General features: G+C 45.1%; 1 pseudogene; it reads right to left on the bottom strand.

The window, feature by feature from the left end:
* Nucleotides 1-15,616: 15,616 nt before the first annotated feature.
* LOC125526439 (uncharacterized) lies at nt 15,617-15,953 on the bottom strand (annotated as a pseudogene).
* Between the last annotated feature and the right edge of the window lie 4,789 nt (nt 15,954-20,742).

Here is a 20,742-nt window from a genome sequence, read left to right as displayed (position 1 = left end):
TACTTGTCGCAGAAAGAGGGGATGCCTTCCGGGGCATCCCCAAGCTTAGACGCTTGAGTCTCCTTGAATATTTACTTGGGGTGCCTCGGGCATCCCCAAGCTTGAGCTCTTTCCTCTCTTCCTTCTTCTCACATCGAGACCTTCTCGATCATCGAACACTTCATCCACACAAAACTTCAACAGAAAACTCGGTAAGATCCGTTAGTATAATAAAGCAAATCACTACTCTAAGTACTGTTGCAAACCAATTCATATTTTGTTTTTGCATTGTGTCTACTGTAGTATAACTTTTTCATGGCTTAATCCACTGATATAAATCGATAGTTTCATCAAAACAAGCAAACTATGCATCAAAAACAGAATCTGTCTAAAACAGAACAGTCTGTAATAATCTGAACATTCACCATACTTATGATACTTGAAAAATTCTGCCAAAATTAGAAAAATAAAAAATTTGTATAGCAAGACAGTTCAAAAAGAATCAGAACCGTTTGACGTTCCAGTAAAAAATGAAAAATCGCGCACTACAGCCAAAGTTTCTGTCCTGCACCGTACAAACCAACAAGCATTGTAAACATCCTAAAGGCAAACCTTGGCACATTATTTTTATAATACAATGGAATTGTACAAGGGGATAATTATTTTTTTGAAAAGTTTTTGTAATCAAGATTCACAAAGTTTCCGTGAGCATGAACAAAGTTCAAGGCTAGCTCCCACTTCAACAATGCTCGTCTTTCTCACTTTCGCTTTTCTTTTTGAAAAGTTTTTGGATTCCCCTCTTTATTTTTGTTGTTTTTAAACTAAATAAAAGCACTCAAAAGAAATAAATGACTCTCTAAAACTTCCGGGTTGTCTCCCTGGCAGCGCTTTCTTTAAAGCCATTAAGCTAGGCATATAGTGCTCAAGTAATGGATCCACCCGGATCCCAAGGTATATCAAAGCCAATTTTAATTAACAATGATTTGTAATTTAGTAGTGAGCACAAAGCAACATATATCATGTAATGACGAAGTCTAACTCTTTTCCTATGCATCGGCATGTCATAAAAGAACAATTCATGCACACCTAGTAAAGGCCAATACATAGCATAAGCAGTTTCTTGCAATTTTATTATGTTGGAAACATAGAGAGGTGGAGATATAGTTCCTCTCTCATAATAATTACAAGTAGGAGCAGCAAGCACATGCATATTATATCTATCAAAATCATCAAGTGTAGTAGTACAAGGCAACCCATCAATATAATCCTTAATAAGGGTAAGCTTCTCCAATATAGTGTAGTTGGGAGAATTCAAAAAGATAATAGGACTATCATGCGTGGGTGCAATAGCAACCATTTCATGTTTAACATAAGGAACAATAGCAAGTTCATCTCCATAAGCATAATTCATATTGGCATCTTGGCCACAAGCATAGCAGGCATCATCAAAAAGGGATATTTCAAAGGAATTCAAGGGATCATAACAGTCATAATAGCAATCATCCTTCGGTAAGCACGAAGGGGAATTAAACAATGTATGAGTTAAAGAGTTACTCTCATTAGAAGGTGGGCACATGTGATCAATCTGCTCTTCCTCCTTTTGTTCTTCGCTCTCCTCCTCATCTTTTTCATCCAATGAGCTCACAGTTTCACCAATTTCTTCTTCCATAGATTCTTGCAAAATATTAGTCTTTTCTTGGACAGCGGGGTAGTCCTCAATATATGGTTCAACATAGGCATTAGAAGCATAATTATCATAGCAATATTTAAGTATGGAAAAATTTTCAGATTTGTAAAGAGTAGCATCATACATTTCAATCAAAGAAGCAATTTCATAAGCACCCTTAAAAGCAACAAATTCTTCAATTTGTTGAACATCATAGTAACTATAAACACCCTTAGCATACGAAGATACGATTCCATTATCACTTCACATTGATAGGGAAGGTGTTTCTTAGGGTTTTCAGAACAACAAGTAATATCATATATTTCACATAAATTCCAAGCATAGCATTGCGAACGATGAATTTGACCCAGTAAAATTTTCCCTTTTTCAGATATTCGGTGTCGCACATAACAAGCATGCTCATCTAAAGATTTGCCCTCAACTAAGCTAGTTGGGGTTTCGGCACGAGCATATAGGGATCGAAGATGATCCAAGTAATAAGCTTAAGCGGTACGATAGATTTTGAGTGGTTCTTCAACCATTGGTTCAGTAGGTGCAACTAATTTTTTTGGTATTTTGCGTTTCCTACCCATAACTAAAGATAGAAAACAACTAAGAACAGCAAATAAAAATTACTTAGTGATAAAGCAAACAAGCACACACGAGAATATTCACCCCACGCTATTGCTCCCCCGCAACGGCGCCAAAAAAAGGTCTTGATAACCCACAAGTATAGGGGATCAATTGTAGCCTCTTTCGATAAGTAAGAGTGTCGAACCCAACAAGGAGCTAAAGGTAGAACAAATATTCCCTCAAGTTATATCGACCACCGATACAACTCTACGCACACTTGATGTTCGCTTTACCGGAAACAAGTATGAAACTAGAAGTACTTTGTAGGTGTTTTTGGATAGGTTTGCGAGAAAGTAAAGAGCACGTAAATAAAAAGTAGGTGCTGTTTAGATAAAGACACAACTAAATTAGTTTTAGTAAAGAACTTTTTATCACGATAAAGTTCTTTGTCCCTAGGCAATCGATAACTAGACCGGTAATCATTATTGCAATTTTATTTGAGGGAGAGGCATAAGCTAACATACTTTCTCTACTTGGATCATATGCACTTATGATTGGAACTCTAGCAAGCATCCGCAACTACTAAAGATCATTAACGTAAAACCAAACCATAGCATTAAATTATCAAGTCCTCTTTATCCCATACGCAAATAACCTACTTACTCGGGTCTGTGCTTCTGTCACTCATGCCACCCACCATAAGCAAATCATGAACATATTGCAAACCCTACAGCGGGGATCCCTCACGCTTGCGTGACACGGAGAGCACCATAGGACAACACCAATATTAAAACATGCAACTCAAACCAATCTTGATCATCAAATAGCCCATAGGACAAAATGGATCTACTCAAACATCATAGGATAGCCATACGTCATTGGGAAATAATATATAGCGTTGAGCACCATGTTTAAGTAGATATTACAGCGGGTAAGAGAGAGTTTACACCGCTGCATAGAGGGGGGAAGACTTGGTGATGATGACGGTGAAGTTGTTGGTGAAGATTGCGGTGATGATGATGGCCACAGCAGCGTTCCGGCGCCACCGGGAGAGAAGGGGAGAGGGGGTCCCTTCGTCTTCTTCTTCCTTGACCTCCTCCCTATATGGGAGAAGGGTTTCCCCTCTGGTCTTTGGCCACCATGGCATGGGAGGGTCGAGAGCCCCTCCGAGATTGGATCTGTCTCTCTGTTTCTCTCTGTTTCTGTTGGGGAACATAGTAATTTCAAAAAAATTCCTACGCACACGCAAGATCATGGTGATGCATAGCAACGAGAGGGGAGACTGTTGTCCACATACCCTCGTAGACCGAAAGCGGAAGTGTTATAACAACGTGGTTGATGTAGTCGTACGTCTTCACTGCCCGACCGATCAAGCACCGAAACTACGGCACCTCCGAGTTCTAGCACACGTTCAGCTCGATGACGATCCCCGGACTCCGATCCAGCAAAGTGTCGGGGAAGAGTTCCGTCAGCACGACGGCGTGGTGACGATATGTTCTACCATCGCAGGGCTTCGCCTAAGCATCGCTACAATATTATCGAGGATTATGGTGGAGGGGGGCACCGCACACGGCTAAGAGATCTCAAGGATCAATTGTTGTGTCTATGGGGTGCCCCCTGCCCCCGTATATAAAGGAGCAAGGGGGGAGGCGGCCGGCCTAGGAGGATGGTGCGCCAAGGGGGGAGTCCTACTTCCACCGGGAGTAGGACTCCTCCTTCCCTTGTTGGAGTAGGAGAGAAGGAAAGAGGGGGAGAGGAACAAGGAAAAGGGGGCTGCACCCCTTGTCCAATTCGGACCAGAGGGGGGGCGCACGCCTCCTTCCTTTTGGCCTCTCTCCTCTATTCCCGTATGGCCCAATAAGGCCCATATACTCCCCGGCGAATTCCCGTAACTCTCCGGTACTCTAAAAAATACCCGAATCACTCGGAACCTTTCCGATGTCCGAATATAGTCGTCCAATATATCGATCTTTACGTCTCAACCATTTCAAGACTCCTCGTCATGTCCCCGATCTCATCCGGGACTCCAAACTCATTCGGTACATCAAAACTCATAAACTCATAATATAATTGTCATCGAAACCTTAAGCGTGCGGACCCTACGGGTTCGAGAACAATGTAGACATGACCGAGACACGTCTTCGGTCAATAACCAATAGCGGAACCTAGATGCTCATATTGGATCCCACATATTCTACGAAGATCTTCATCGGTCAGACCGCATAACAACATACGTTGTTCCCTTTGTCATCGGTATGTTACTTGCCCGAGATTTGATCGTCGGTATCTCAATACCTAGTTCAATCTCGTTACCGGCAAGTCTCTTTACTCGTTCTGTAATACATCATCTTGCAACTAACTCATTAGTTGCGTTGCTTGCAAGGCTTAAGTGATGTGTATTACCGAGAGGGCCCAGAGATACCTCTCCGACAATCGGAGTGACAAATCCTAATCTCGAAATACGCCAACCCAACATGTACCTTCGTAGACACCTGTAGAGCACCTTTATAATCACCCAGTTACGTTGTGACGTTTGGTAGCACACAAAGTGTTTCTCCGGTAAATGGGAGTTGCATAATCTCATAGTCATAGGAACATGTATAAGTCATGAAGAAAGCAATAGCAACATACTAACCGATCGTGTGCTAAGCTAACGGAATGGGTCATGTCAATCACATCATTCTCCTAATGATGTGATCCCGTTAATCAAATAACAACTATTTGTCCATGGTTAGGAAACATAACCATCTTTGATTAACGAGCTAGTCAAGTAGAGGCATACTAGTGACACTCTGTTTGTCTATGTATTCACACATGTATTATGTTTCCGGTTAATACAATTCTAGCATGAATAATAAAAATTTATCATGATATAAGGGAATAAATAATAACTTTATTATTGCCTCTAGGGCATATTTCCTTCAGTCTCCCACTTGCAGTAGAGTCAATAATCTAGTTCACATCACCATGTGATTTAACACCAATAGTTCACATCTTTATGTGATTAGTTCACATCTCCATGTGACTAACACCCAAATGGTTACTAGAGTCAATAATCTAGTTCACATCGCTATGTGATTAGCACCCAAAGAGTGATCATGTTTTGCTTGTGAGAGAAATTTAGTCAACGGGTCTGCCAAATTCAGATCCGTATGTATTTTGCAAAATTCTATGTCTACAATGCTTTGCACGGAGCTACTCTAGCTAATTGCTCCCACTTTCAATATGTATCCAGATTGAGACTTAGAGTCATCTGGATTAGTGTCAAAACTTGCGTCGACGTAACCCTTTACGACGAACCTTTTTGTCACCTCCATAATCGAGAAACATATCCTTATTCCACTAAGGATAATTTTGACCGCTGTCCAATGATCTACTCCTAGATCACTATTGTACTCCCTTGCCAAAATCAGTGTAGGGTATACAATAGATCTGGTACACAGCATGGCATACTTTATAGTACCTATGGCTGAGGCATAGGGAATGACTTTCATTCTCTTTCTATCTTCTGTCGTGGTCGGGCTTTGAGTCTTACTCAATTTCACACCTTGTAACACAGGCAAGAACTCTTTCTTTGACCGTTCCATTTTGAACTACTTCAAAATCTTGTCAAGGTATGTACTCATTGAAAAAACTTATCAAGCGTCTTGATCTATCTCTATAGATCTTGATGCTCAATATGTAAGGAGCTTCACCGAGGTCTTTCTTTGAAAAACTCCTTTGAAACACTCCTTTGTGCTTTGCAGAATAATTCTACATTATTTCTGATCAACAATATGTCATTCACATATACTTATCATAAATGTTGTAGTGCTCCCACTCACTTTCTTGTAAATACAGGCTTCACCGCAAGTCTGTATAAAACTATATGCTTAGATCAACTTATCAAAGCGTATATTCCAACTCTGAGATGCTTGCACCAGTCCATAGATGGATCGCTGGAGCTTGCATATTTTGTTAGCACCTTTAGGATTGACAAAACCTTCTGGTTGCATCATATACAAATCTTCTTTAATAAATCCATTAAGGAATGCAGTTTTGTTTATCCATTTGCCAGATTTCATAAAATGCGACAATTGCTAACATGATTCGGACAGACTTAAGCATAGATACGAGTGAGAAACTCTCATCGTAGTCAACACCTTGAACTTGTCGAAAACCTTTTGCGACAATTCTAGCTTTGTAGATAGTAACACTACTATCAGCGTCCGTCTTCCTCTTGAAGATCCATTTAATCTCAATGGCTTGCCGATCATTGGGCAAGTCAATCAAAGTTCATACTTTGTTCTCATACATGGATCCCATCTCAGATTTCATGGCCTCAAGCCATTTTGCGGAATCTGGGCTCACCATCGCTTCTTCATAGTTCGTAGGTTAGTCATGGTCTAGTAACATAACCTCCAGAACAGGATTACCGTACCATTCTGGTGCGGATCTTACTCTGGTTGACCTACGAGGTTCAGTAACAACTTGATCTGAAGTTTCATGATCATCATCATTAACTTCCTCACTAATTGGTGTAGACATCACAGGAACCGGTTTCTGTGATGAACTACTTTCCAATAAGGGAGCAGGTACTGTTACCTCATCAAGTTCTACTTTCCTCCCACTCACTTCTTTCGAGAGAAACTCCTTCTCTAGAAAGGATCCATTCTTAGCAACGAATTTCTTGCCTTTGGATCTGTGATAGAAGGTGTACCCAACAGTAACTTTTTGGGTATCCTATGAAGACACACTTTTTCGATTTGGGTTTGAGCTTATCAGGATGAAACTTTTTCACATAAGCATCGCAACCCCAAACTTTAAGAAACGACAAATTTGGTTTCTTGCCAAACCACAGTTCATACGGTGTCGTCTCAACAGATTTAGATGGTTCCCTTTTAACGTGAATGCAGTTGTCTCTAATGCATAACCCCAAAACTATAGTGGTAAATCGGTAAGAAACATCATAGATTGCACTATATCCAATAAAGTACGGTTATGACGTTCGGATACACCATTATGCTGTGGTGTTCCAGGTGGCGTGAGTAGTGAAACTATTTCACATTGTTTTAACTGAAGACCAAACTCGTAACTCAAATACTCTTCTCCACGATCAGATCGTAGAAACTTTATTTTCTTTTAACGATGATTTTCCACTTCACTCTGAAATTTTATGAACTTTTCAAATGTTTCAGACTTCTATTTCATTAAGTAGATATACCCATATCTGCTCAAATCGTCTATGAAGGTCAGAAAATAACGATACTTGCCGTGAGCCTTAACACTCATCGGACCGCATACATCAGTATGTATTATTTCCAATAAGTCAGTTGCTCGCTCCATTGTTCCGGAGAACGGCATTTTAGTCATCTTGCCCATGAGGCATGGTTCGCAAGCATCGAGTGATTCATAATCAAGTGATTCCAAAAACCCATCAGCATGGAGTTTCTTCATGCGCTTTACACCAATATGACCTAAACGGCAGTGCCACAAATAAGTTGCACTATCATTATTAACTTTGCATCTTTTGGGTTCAATATTATGAATATGTGTACCACTACGATCGAGATCCAACAAACCATTTTCGTTGGTGTGTATGACCATATAAGGTTTTATTCATGTAAACAGAACAACAATTGTTCTTTAACTTAAATGAATAATCGTCTTGCAATAAATATGATCAAATCATATTCATGCTCAACGCAAACACCAAATAACACTTATTTAGGTTCAACACTAATCTCGAAAGTATAGGGAGTCTGTGATGATGATCATATCAATCTTGGAACCACTTCCAACACACATCGTCACTTCACCCTTAACTAGTCTCTGTTTATTCTGCAACTCCTGTTTCGAGTTACTAATCATAGCAACTGAACTAGTATCAAATACTTAGGAGTTGCTATAAACACTAGTAAAGTACACATCAATAACATGCATATCAAATATACCTTTGTTCATTTTGACATCCTTCTTATCTGGCAAATACTTGGGGTAGTTCCGCTTCCAGTGACCAGTATCTTTGCAGTAGAAGCACTTAGTCTCAGGCTTAGGACCAGACTTGGGCTTCTTCACTTGAGCAGCAACTTGCTTGCCGTTCTTCTTGAAGTTCCCCTTCTTCCCTTTGCCCTTTTCTTGAAACTAGTGGTCTTGTTAACCATCAACACTTGATATTTTTTCTTGATTTCTACCTTCGACGATTTCAGCATCACGAAGAGCTTGGGAATCATTTCCGTTATCCCTTGCATATTATAGTTCATCACGAAGTTCTACTAACTTGGTGATGGTGACTAGAGAATTCTGTCAATCACTATTTTATCTGGAAGATTAACTCCCACTTGATTCAAGCGATTGTAGTACCCAGACAATCTGAGCACATGCTCACTGCTTGAGCTATTCTCCTCCATCTTTTAGCTATAGAACTTGTTGGAGACTTCATATCTCTCAACTCGGGTATTTGCTTGAAATATTAACTTCAACTCCTGGAACATCTCATATGGTCCATGACGTTCAAAACGTCTTTGAAGTCCCGATTCTAAGCTGTTAAGCATGGTGCACTAAACTATCAAGTAGTCATCATATTGAGCTAGCCAAATGTTCATAACGTCTGCATCTGCTCCTGCAATAGGTCTGTCACCTAGCGGTGCATCAAGGACATAATTCTTCTGTGCAGCAATGAGGATAAACCTCAGATCACGGATCCAATCCGCATCATTGCTACTAACATCTTTCAACATAGTTTTTCTCTAGGAACATATCAAAATAAACATAGGGAAGCAACAACGCGAGCTATTGATCTACAACATAGATATGCTAATACTACCAGGACTAAGTTCATGATAAATTAAAGTTCAATTAATCATATTACTTAAGAATTCCCACTTAGATAGACATCCCTCTAATCCTCTAAGTGATCACGTGATCCAAATCAACTAAACCATGTCCGATCATCACGTGAGATGGAGTAGTTTCAATGGTGAAGATCACTATGTTGATCATATCTACTATATGATTCACGCTCGACCTTTTGGTCTCCGTGTTCCGAGGCCATATCTGTTATATGCTAGGCTCGTCAAGTTTAACCTGAGTATTCCGCGTGTGCAACTGTTTTGCACCCGTTGTATTTGAACGTAGAGCCTATCACACCCGATCATCACGTGGTGTCGCAGCACGAAGAACTTTCGCAACGGTGCATACTCAGGGAGAACACTTATACCTTGATAATTAAGTGAGAGATCATCTTACAAAGCTACCGTCGAACTAAGCAAAATAAGATGTATAAAAGATAAACATCATATGCAATCAAAATATGTGACATGATATGGCCATCATCATCTTGTGCCTTTGATCTCCATCTCCACAGCATCGTCATGATCTCCATCGTCACCGACATGACACCATGATCTCCATCATCTTGATCTATATCAATGTGTCGTCACATGGTCGTCTCGCCAACTATTGCTCTTGCAACTATTGCTATCGCATAGCGATAAAGTAAAGCAATTATTTGGCGCTTGCATCTTATGCAACAAAGAGACAACCATAAGGCTTCTGCCAGTTGCCGATAACTTCAACAAAACATGATCATCTCATACAACAACTTATATCTCATCACGTCTTGACCATATCACATCACAACATGCCCTGCAAAAACAAGTTAGACGTCCTCTACTTTGTTGTTGCAAGTTTTACGTGGCTGCTACGGGCTGAGCAAGAACCGTTCTTACCTACGCATCAAAACCACAACAATAGTTTGTCAAGTTGGTGTTGTTTTAACCTTCGCAAGGACCGGGCGTAGCCACACTCGGTTCAACTAAAGTTGGAGAAACTGACACCCGCCAGCCACCTGTGTGCAAAGCACGTCGGTAGAACCAGTCTTGCGTAAGCGTACGCGTAATGTCGGTCCAGGCCGCTTCATCCAACAATACCGCCGAACCAAAGTATGACATGCTGGTAAGCAATATGACTTATATCGCCCACAACTCACTTGTGTTCTACTCGTGCAAATAACATCAACACATAAAACCTAGGCTCGGATGCCACTGTTGGGGAACGTAGTAATTTCAAAGAAATTCCTACGCACACGCAAGATCATGGTGATGCATAGCAACGAGAGGGGAGAGTGTTGTCCACGTACCCTCATAGACCGAAAGCGGAAGCGTTATAACAACGTGGTTGATGTAGTCGTACGTCTTCACGGCCCGACCGATCAAGCACCGAAACTACGGCACCTCCGAGTTCTAGCACACGTTCAGCTCGATGACGATCCCCGGACTTCGATCCAGCAAAGTGTCGAGGAAGAGTTCCGTCAGCACGACGGCGTGGTGACGATATGTTCTACCATCGCAGGGCTTCGCCTAAGCACCGCTACAATATTACCGAGGATTATGGTGGAGGGGGGCACCGCACACGGCTAAGAGATCTCAAGGATCAATTGTTGTGTCTATGGGGTGCCCCCTGCCCCCGTATATAAAGGAGCAAGGGGGGAGGCGGCCGGCCTAGGAGGATGGTGCGCCAAGGGGGGAGTCCTACTCCCACCGGGAGTAGGACTCCTCCTTCCCTTGTTGGAGTAGGAGAGAAGGAAAGAGGGGGAGAGGAACAAGGAAAAGGGGGCTGCACCCCTTGTCCAATTCGGACCAGAGGGGGGGCGCGCGCCTCCTTCCTTTTGGCCTCTCTCCTCTATTCCCGTATGGCCCAATAAGGCCCATATACTCCCCGGCGAATTCCCGTAACTCTCCGGTACTCCAAAAAATACCCGAATCACTCGGAACCTTTCCGATGTCCGAATATAGTCGTCCAATATATCGATCTTTATGTCTCGACCATTTCGAGACTCCTCGTCATGTCCCCGATCTCATCCGGGACTCCGAACTCATTCGGTACATCAAAACTCATAAACTCATAATATAATTGTCATCGAAACCTTAAGCGTGCGGACCCTACGGGTTCGAGAACAATGTAGACATGACCGAGACACGTCTCCGGTCAATAACCAATAGCAGAACCTGGATGCTCATATTGGCTCCCACATATTCTACGAAGATCTTTATCGGTCAGACCGCATAACAACATACGTTGTTCCCTTTGTCATCGGTATGTTACTTGCCCGAGATTCGATCGTCGGTATCTCAATACCTAGTTCAATCTCGTTACCGGCAAGTCTCTTTACTCGTTCCGTAATACATCATCTTGCAACTAACTCATTAGTTGCATTGCTTGCAAGGCTTAAGTGATGTGTATTACCGAGAGGGCCCAAAGATACCTCTCCGACAATCGGAGTGACAAATCCTAATCTCGAAATACGCCAACCCAACATGTACCTTCGTAGACACCTGTAGAGCACCTTTATAATCACCCAGTTACGTTGTGACGTTTGGTAGCACACAAAGTGTTCCTCCGGTAAATGGGAGTTGCATAATCTCATAGTCATAGGAACATGTATAAGTCATGAAGAAAGCAATAGCAACATACTAACCGATCGTGTGCTAAGCTAACGGAATGGGTCATGTCAATCACATCATTCTCCTAATGATGTGATCCCGTTAATCAAATAACAACTATTTGTCCATGGTTAGGAAACATAACCATCTTTGATTAACGAGCTAGTCAAGTAGAGGCATACTAGTGACACTCTGTTTGTCTATGTATTCACACATGTATTATGTTTCCGGTTAATACAATTCTAGCATGAATAATAAACATTTATCATGATATAAGGAAATAAATAATAACTTTATTATTGCCTCTAGGGCATATTTCATTCAGTTTCTGCGTTCTGTTGTGCTGCCCTTTCACCATTTCTTTTATATCCGGAGATCCGTAACTCCGATTGGGTTGAAACCTTCGCCCAGATCTTTTTCCAAAAATTAGCTTTCTTGCGGCCAAAGTAGAGCATCAACCGCCTTACGAGGGGCCCACGCGGGTGGGGGCGCGCCTGCCTGTAGTGGCCGTGGGCCCCACCCTCGTGGCCACCTCGGGCACCGTCTCGCGTTGATTTTCTTCCCAAAAATCACAAATATTTCAAAATAATTCTCCGTCTGTTTTTATCCCGTTTGGATTCCGTTTGATATGGATATTCTATGAAACCAAAAACATGCAACAGACAGGAACTGGCACTGGGCACTGGATCAATATGTTAGTCCCAAAAATAGTATATAAAGTTGCCAAAAGTATATGGAAGTTGAATAATATTGGGAAAAGCTCTCCTTCACCCGACCGATCACTCGCGCGGCATCCGCCAGCTCCGCGTCCGTCGGATCGTCTGTTGATCGGACGGACGACAGCCTCCCCACTTCCGCGTGACGCGCGTGCATTTTTGAAACGAAGTCATTGTTTCAGTATAGTTATTCTTGTAACTGACCATCTCTTCTATCGATTCTATCAACTGACCAGCTCTATCGACTGAGAGGGCTAGGGTACGCGGCTGGATTCGGGAGGGGAGGGCGGTGGCGTGGGGCGGTGCAGGGCGTTGGGCGGCGGCGACGGGCGGCTGCGGGCGGCGCGGGGCATTGGGCGGCGGGGGTAGCGGCGCAGGGCGTTGGGCGGCGGTGGCGGGCGGCTGTGGTGGTTAGATCCAGCAGCGGGGAGGCGGAGGACCGTGCGGTTGGGACGGAGGCGGCGGCTGGGTGGTCGACGGCTAGGCAACTGCGGCAGACCAGCCGTGATGGCGATGATGACGGGATCTGAGGTCGCTGACGGCTGCACAAGCAGCAGGTGTGTATCATTTTTGCAACAAAGACCTTGTTTCAGAAATAAAAAAAATTATCCGGTGGTGAAGTGTTTTTTCAACAACAGGGTCTATTTTTAGAAAGTTTTTGCAACACAGGTCTTGTTTCAAAAAAAAACCAAGATTTTTTTTCTGCAATAAGGGTCTTGCTTCAGAAACATAGGCCCGGTTACAGAAAGCGTAGAAGAAGCACTTGGAGCGTACACGGCCAAGAATTGCAACACGACGCGTGTTTCAGAAACATAGCTCCAGTTGCAGAAATCGCAAAGGAGTTTCCGGCGTGGGAGCTCGTCGCCGCCATGCCAGAGTAGAGGCCGCGCCTGTGCTCAAAGCAGGGACCCTCGGTGAGCTCAATTTGTGTCAGGTCCAGCCATCTGACACACGATATGATGCGCTGGAGTAGTTCCCGCACGCCGGCGGCGGGCAGATTTTGCGGTGGGTTGGCCGCGGCGCCGCGTGGGGAGAAGCTTTGTCGAAGCCAGCGGCAGGAGTGTTGTTTCTGCAACAGAGCATTTGTTGCGGGAATAACGAGTGGGCATGCGGAAAACGGGCACTAGATCAGACGGCTATCAGCTCGGATATCCAACGGCCATCGCGGTGACGGATAAAATCTTAACATCCACCGGCGGACGCGTAGCGTCGCCCAATAATATTGGCATGGAACAATCAAAAATTGTAGATACGACGGAAACGTATCAACACCCAAAAAGGTTGTTAAAGGTCCGGTTGAAAAACTAGAATTTAATTCGTTAGCAATAACTTGTCAGAGCCTTTGTTGTAGTGAACATTGTTGGTGCAATGACTTGCCCCCTTGGGTTTTGGAGATGTTTGTCAGAAACAGTAAGGGAATGATTTCTCTTTTAGTGCACACAGAGAGAAATAGTCCATGACGCAATTCTTGGGGTCACACTGCAAAATCTCGCCTGCGAAGATTTGGGAGGCCCATGTCGAGTCGAAGTGCAAACTGTTCTCTTGGCTCCTACTCCATAATAGGATCCTGACTACGGATCGTCTGGCTCTAAGAGGGTGGCCACATGACCCAATATGCCAGTTCTGTCTTCGGGCTCTTGAGAATGCCTCCCACCTATGCAAGGACTGCCCCCTCGTCTTGGCCGCCCGTCAGCTTGTGTTCTCCTTGGTGGGCACCACGCCATTCCCTGGCACATCAGATACTTCAATTGAGGATTGGTGGGATGGCGGGCTCAGCGACTCCCAGGCCAATCTTAGCAGCTTTCTCATATACGTCATGTGGAATGCATGGAAGGAGAGGAACCGCCGCATTTTTTATGGCAAGAGGATGACTTACATCGAGGTCGCTCACATGGCTTATGAGGACATTCTATAATGGACTTTAGCATTTAGCCCTCGCGTGATCCGAAACTATGAGAAGTTGGCAGGCGGTCTATTTTATTTTGTTTTGGGGTTTCTGGCATGTACCCTCCGTAAACATGTCACTCTGTACATTATTCCCTCTTTTCAATGAAAATGCAGCGCTCTTATCGATTACTCAAAAAAGAAAGAAGATGTAACTTTTTTCTTTAGTTGTGGCTGTTCCCCTTACGTCCCTCCATTAGTGTTTCAGTTTCACTTTCCCTTCCCATAGTCTATAAGAAAGGTCGCTCCTCTTCTGTAGAAAGACACTTAATTCCCAACACAAAGTGAGACAGTAGACCACCGAAAGCCCTGTCTCTTGCGCCCATGTATGGTAGAGAGGCAATCAGGTTTTTGGGGAGCACTCTAGCGTGACTGCTAGATTTTCCACCTTCATGGTTGAGCAAGACGACTTCCCAGACAAAGACTTCTTCCCTGACGTCGGCCACCCCATCGGCAACATGACGAACGACACATATATATTTCTCTCTCTCTCTCTCTTGTTAGGGATTGCATCTGTCTACTACTTTTATCTATTGATATGGGGATGGTGTTCGTCTGTCATGTACCCAATTGGATGACTACTTACATCACTTTGCTACTTGATTCAATTATCATCTCTATTATGATTATCACGTTTTAACTACCTTTTTTGGATTGAACTTAATGAAAAATTGCTCAAATATTCAACCATCCGAAAACCTGGTATGTGTAGGCAATTTTCTTCAATTGCTTTTGCTGCAACTCCCAAACCTCCTCCGTTTGAGGCTAATAATTACAAGAGATGGCATGGGAGGACATTTCTTTAGCTAACCACCATGAACTTTTTTTGCGCCTCCAAGGGCAAGCCAGAGGAACCACTGATAATTTTCTTACCGTTGGTAGTTAGGAGAGATGACCATGGGATCCATTTCTTCACCATCCCTAGCAGGACCATGTTGTTGTGGCAGCATACTACCCCCAACTAGATCTTAAGAAGATAAACACCGGTTGTGACCAAGCCAAGCTAAAATCAACTAAACCGACAAGCAGAGGAATAAAATATCACAAGACAACCAAACTGGAATCTCCTAGCAAGGACTGAAAGACGAGTTTCGAGATTATAGAAACACCTAAACAAACAAGAAAAAGGAGCAGTGCAGATGTTGATTGTGATACCATGTTGTCCCCTTCCTGTTCCATCAACTGCTCCGTCTGCACCATGGGGACATCATAAGCATGAAGAAACTATTTATCTGCACTCCACTTCAAGAACAACTGCCATATGTTAGAACTAAACAACCGATGAAAACCGACTACTGATGATCAGCTGCCATTGTTCACAGTAGCTTCACGCCGGCGCCCGTGAGAGAATCGATGACAACCTTGACCTTGACATGGTACGTCTGGTCTCTCCACATGGAGACAGACACCGTGGGGACGCCCCGGAACAGCAGGCGCTCACCGAGCACCTACCCGATCTTGGCCACATCCTGCTTCTACTCCATGCCCGGCCTCAAGATCTTCTCATGTGAGCTCGTTGCACACGCGATAGTCACCCGATGGCGTGTGGATGATCTGGGCGCTCACAAAGTTGTTTGTGAAGTGCATCTTCAGAACATAAGGCATCAGGAACTTGGTGATTGCAGGCGCCCTAGTTGGCGCAGGGATAACCATATCAGCTACTCCCTCCGTAAACAAATATAAGAGTGTTTAGTTCACTACTTTAGTGATCTAAACGCTCTTATATTTCTTTACAGAGGGAGTATGTAGTTAAGGAGTAAATTGCCAAAACCACCACAATTGTGTCGCGCAATGCAAAAAATCATTGTTTTCATAAAAGTTTGTCGAAAATACTGATTTTAAGTAATTGTTTGCTGAGGACACTAAATGCTTGACTGACCGCCGCTCAGCAGGAGGATGATATTCACCTCTTTTTCCTTTGTGACTTTGCTAGAGTAGCTTGGTTTTCTTCTCCTTGGTTTCTTAGATCTGACACTCTGATTCAGGGCCATGACTCAATGCATTCTATTCTCGTTCATCTTGTTTCGATGGGTCATCCCTGTGCTTCCTTGCAAAATGTTTTGAATTTTTTATGGTGCATTTGGAAAGCTATAAATGATTTCCCTATTTGAACGTAAAAGGCACCTTCCTTATCAAGTTCACATTGTTGCTGCTAATATGGATTATGCTTCGTGCGAAAAATCTTTGCTCCCTTCTAACAATAAAATTTGCGCTAATACTCAACATGATTTACATGAGATTCCCGAGCAAGGGCAAACTATTAAATCTGATTTGCCGATCAATGGAGCTAAAATCTTTTTAGATGCAACTTTTAGATCTTCAAAAATTCCAGGTCTTCCCCAAGGACAAGTGAGGACAGGTGTAGGAGTCTATTTTTGTCCTCCTTCCTCTTAGGGAGAACTTAATATTCAGGTTCAAGCTTCAGCGCCTCCAACTTCAACTCCTCTTCAAGCAGAAGCTGTTGCTCTCGCATGTGCAGCTCATTTGGCAATCTGTCTTAATATTCAGTGCCCAATCTTTTTAACTGATTGTCTCCCTCTTGCCTCAGTGGTTGCTTCCAGGAATATTGCTCATTCTGCTGCTCCTTGGAACATTAGAAAAGAATTGGCGTCTTTTGTTAAATCCACTTCTAATATAAATTTGCAAGTGTTTCATATTTCTAGGAATTTGAATGGAGTGGCTCATAATCTTGCTCAACAAGTTTACCAGTCTATTAATGCTCCTGTTCTGGCTTGTTCTTTTCACTCTCATGCATTTGATTCCTGTCCAGTGGCAACCTCTTTGTCAGATTTTAATCTCACAGGTTTTCAGTTACATAAGGTGTACTGCTTTTAGCAGCCTGACGGTTTTCTTGCAGCTAACAACTTTGTGCATCCACTCGTGCAAATTCCCAATTTGCATGTTTCCAACTTCATATGGTGTAGCAAGAGACTTCGTTGGACTCCTTTTTCTGCTGCATCTTCTCTTGCAAATTGGTGTGAGGCCGCTGTCTACTTCATCTTCTACTCTCTGCTGGCTTATGGCATAGCTGTATTAGTCCTCTCTTAGTGCATGTTGTTCATCTGGTTGAGTTGTGCTCAGCCTTTCTTTGCTTCTTCCATCCAGCTTCTCTCATATGGCTGTTCTCTCTCTTACTAATCTTCTCGATATTGTATCCTCTCTTGTAATGATACTATAAGCTGTCAATGGAATTGGGCACCTGTCGGTGCCTTGCTTTGTTCAAAAAAAAAAGCGAAATATGGCAGGCTGGGTCTGCCGCCAAGGCTGACGTGGCACAAAAAATTAACGCCGTTTGCTGGATGTTTAGCTCACAAAGGGCCCACTTGTCAGGACTCAAATTTCACCCGTGCATTTTTTATTGAGCATTAATTTTGTGTGCAGCGCGTCCGCCACCCACGCTCGGTCGCTCGCAGCGCTCTCGACCGCGGACCACCGGAGCTGCTCCCGCCGGCGAGCTCGCCACCGGAGCGCCGTACCACCGCTGACCCTCCCACCCCACCTTGCTCGTCTCGCCCCGCGCCCTCCTGTGCAGCTGTGCTCGATCCGGCCGCCGCTCCAGCTCCTATCGTGGACGGTGCCGAAGACCGCCGCCGCCGCGAGCTTCCGTTCATGCTCCAGGCTGCCCACGGCGCGCTCCTCCGTCCTGCGAACGCACCACGTCGACGGCGGTCTCCTCGCGCGTGCGCTCCATCGACGACAGCAGCACCACGAGGAGCCTCACCGGCAGGTGGGCGCACGCCTCCAGCCGGCGGAGCTCTTTGCCAGCCTTGTGGATGCGGGCGCCATGAGCGGCCATCACCTCCTGCAAAGGTTCCGCGCCACAGCCCGCTCCGGCGAGCCCCGCCATGGATGCCATGGCCTCCGGCCGCGACCTCCTTGCTAGTCGCCGCTGCGGGCCGCAGGCGCCGGCGGCGCTGCTGCCTGCTGGTGTTGCTTTGTAGAGGTGAAGCAGAGGCGTCTGGCTAGGAGGCTCCTGCGGCCGAGGAGACGCCGGAGTTGACATGCGGCGGAGCGCCATAGAGGCTAGGTATTGGGGGAAGATGATAGGAGGATAAGGAAGAGGGCACGGGGAAGCAGCTCGTCGGAGCGACGGCGCTCGCCGGCCGGCGGGGCTCCGGCGGGTGCGGCTGCCGGCCCTCCTGTGCGTGATAGCGGATCCAGGCGCTGCCTCCCGATCCAATCGCATTTTTTTTCCTTTTTACGTAATAAGGTTAACTGTTGGCCCGTGGCCTCGTGGGGGAGATAAAAGATTTTTTTTCTTATTCAGCTTCTTTTTATCCTTTTCTGTGTGATGGATGGGCCCCATATGACAGCAACATGACGGTCTCCCCCAACTGTTTCTTTATTGAAGAGTACGCCAATAACGTAACATATTTTTATAGAAAGCAGAAATATGTATAAGAAGTTGAATGTGATGCGAACATCACACAAAGAAAGGGAAAAACCATCCACACCCACTCCAATTACAAAGCCTACTCTCTCACAAATCTATTTAACGCACCAGCACCTAACCCGGCATCTTTCCATTCTTTGATCTCAGACATGATATGGTTATGGAGCTCGTCCACCGTTTTCTGTTGGTTTACCCGGTTGAACACCCTAGTATTTCTTTGCTTCCAAAGCAACCAAGCCACTGCAGTCACAACCGTGTCGAAGGCTCTCTTGTCAGCTCGAGTAAAATTTCATCTTGCGAGTAGCCACCAGTCCATCAGATTATCTTGTCTTTGTGGGTGAGCCACCTCCAAGTTGAGGCCAATGATGCATTTGTGCCACACTTGTCTAGCGTATGAGCATTGGATGTGAATGTGCTCCGCATTGTCTTCCTCTTGAAGGCACGTGTAACAAGCCGACGGATGATCTTGCAGCCCATGTCTTGCTCGGCGATCCGATGTCCATATCCGGTGTTGGACAGTCAGCCAAGCACGAATCTTGCATTTCAAAGACGCCCAACTCCTCCATATACAAGAAGCATAAGGCACCCTCTTCAATCTTGGCATAGCCTGTTATACACAGAGCGAGCCGTGTATTGCCTCGACGCATCCGCCGGAGCGAGCCGTGTCTCCCCTAACTGTTATCCTAGAGGGAAATGAGTAAAATCAACCGATTGATTTTGTTGAGGGCATGTACAATGGTGCTATCTTAAGAGTGCCACGTAGGATAAATGATGAGGTGGAGGAGAAAGAACTCGTAAGAAAAGGTTTGTCTTCTCTTATTTAAGATAAGACAAGAGATGGATCTCTTAGCACAATTTGTCACACCATGTTTTAAGGAATTGCTAGTTATTGAAAATAAGACTAAGATATAACCCATTGTAGACATACATTTTTGTCATCTCTAAATTACATGTAAAATTTAAAATAAGACTGTCTTATCAATCATTGTACATGCCCTGAAAGATTAACCGCTTTGTTCGGCGGCCACGTACCCTCATCACGCGTGGCTAGTGTGCCCACACCTCACAACCTTTGAACCTTATCCCTTCGTTCTGGACTGTTCTCTTGTGAAGTTCTGATTCTTTCTCTACCCACCGCAAATCTCTCTCTGCCGTCCCCATCTAACTCCACCGGCGCAGCAACGGAGAACTGCGAGAGAGACGACGCAGCAAGCTCCGACTGTCCACACCATCGCCGCAACCCGTTGCTGCAATCCCGGCTGCTCGGCAACGCCTATGTTGCGATCCGGCTGCAGCCCTCGTCGGAAGCAGCGAGGGCTCGCCAATGCTGCGAGCCGCCGCCGGAAGCAGCGAGGCATCATCCGTCCTTGTGCTACGACGCTGCGTTGAAGCGCATGGAGCGACGGTGCAGCAGAACGAGGCGCGGTGACTCTGAATTGAAGCGCGTGGCGCCGGCGGTGCTGCTGGGACGGCGCGGCGAGTCAGGGCGGCGGCGCTACGTACATTCGCCGACGGTGTTACAAGGGAGGGCGCAGCGACTCCGCATTGAAGCACGTGGCGCCGGCAGTGCTACAGGGGCGGCGCGGCGAGTCGGGGCGACACTGCTGGATTGAAGCGCGCGGCCGCGCTATACTAAAGCGTACGGCGTCGACAGTGCTGCAGGGAGGGCGCAGCGAGTCCGAGCGGCGACGACAGTGCTGCAGGGAGGCGCGACGAGTCTGGGCACCAACACTGCACTGAAGCGCGGCGTTGCCGGCGGTGCTGCAGGGAGGGCGCGGCGACGCTGCACTGAAGCGTCGACCGCGGCGAGAGGAGGGCGCTGGCTGTATGTGCGTTGAGGCGATGTGTGTGGGGAAGAGAACGAAGCAGGGGTTCTATCAGTGTGCATTGACCAAAATCAATGCACAGGATTCATCCAGATCAGCACGATTGGACGGCCGTCAACCCGACTGATTTCCCACGTTGATTGGTACTAGCAGCCTCCTAGACCACGTGGCCCTGATGTGATGGATGGGCCCACTGTCAGTTTTGTGTCAAAATATGGTCAAA

This window comes from Triticum urartu, chromosome 4A, assembly GCF_056163025.1.
Source record: "Triticum urartu cultivar PI428250 chromosome 4A, HENAU_Tu73, whole genome shotgun sequence".
Taxonomy (NCBI): Eukaryota; Viridiplantae; Streptophyta; class Magnoliopsida; order Poales; family Poaceae; genus Triticum; species Triticum urartu.
Note: the sequence above shows the minus strand (reverse complement) of the source record. Positions and strands in the feature narration are given on the sequence as shown.